Source organism: Orcinus orca, chromosome 4 (assembly GCF_937001465.1).
Source record: "Orcinus orca chromosome 4, mOrcOrc1.1, whole genome shotgun sequence".
Classification (NCBI taxonomy): domain Eukaryota; kingdom Metazoa; phylum Chordata; class Mammalia; order Artiodactyla; family Delphinidae; genus Orcinus; species Orcinus orca.
In genome coordinates, this window is record NC_064562.1 from 18,569,655 (window position 1) to 18,570,646 (window position 992).

The window sequence follows — 992 nt, forward strand, 5'->3', positions numbered from 1 at the left end:
GGACCCATATGTATGCTGTCTACAAGAGACCCACTTCAGACCTAAGGACACATACAGACTGAAAGTGAGGGGATGGAAAAAGATATTCCATGCAAATGGAAATCAAAAGAAAGCTAGAGTAGCAATGCTCATATCGGACCAAATGGACTTTAAGATAAAGAATGTTACAAGAAACAAGGAAGGACACTACATAATGATCAAGGGATCAATCCAAGAAGAAGATATAACAATTATAAATACAGATGCACCCAACACAGGAACACCTCAATACATAAGGCAAATGCTAACAGCTATAAAAGAGGAAATCGACAGTAACACATTCATAGTTGGAGACTTTAACACCCCACTTTCACCAAAGGACGTATCATCCAAAATGAAAATAAATACGGAAACACAAGCTTTAAATTATACATTAAACAAGATGGACTTAATTGATATTTATAGGACTTAACACCTCCTTACACCAATGGACAGAGCATCCAGACAGAAAATGAATAAGGAAACACAAGCTTTAAGTGACACAATAGACCAGATAGATTTAATTGATATTTATAGGACAGTCCATCTGAAAACAGCAGATTACACTTTTTTCTCAAGTGCATATGGAACATTCTCCAGGATAGATCACATCTTGGGTCACAAATCAAGCCTTGGTAAATTTAAGAAAATTGAAATTATATCAATTTTCTGACCACAACACTATGAGATTAGAAATAAATTAGAGGGAAAAAAATGTAAAAAGACACAAATGCATGGAGGCTAAACAATACGTTACTCAGTAACCAAGAGATCACTGAAAAATCAAAAAGGAAATCAAAAACTACGTAGAGACAAATGACAATGAAAGTACGATGATCCAAAACGTATGGGATGCAGCAAAAGCAGTTCAAAGAGGGACGTTTATAGCAATACAATCCTACCTCAGGAAACAAGAAAAATCTCAAATAAAAAAATCTAAGCTTACGCCTAAAGGAACTAAAGAAATATAAACA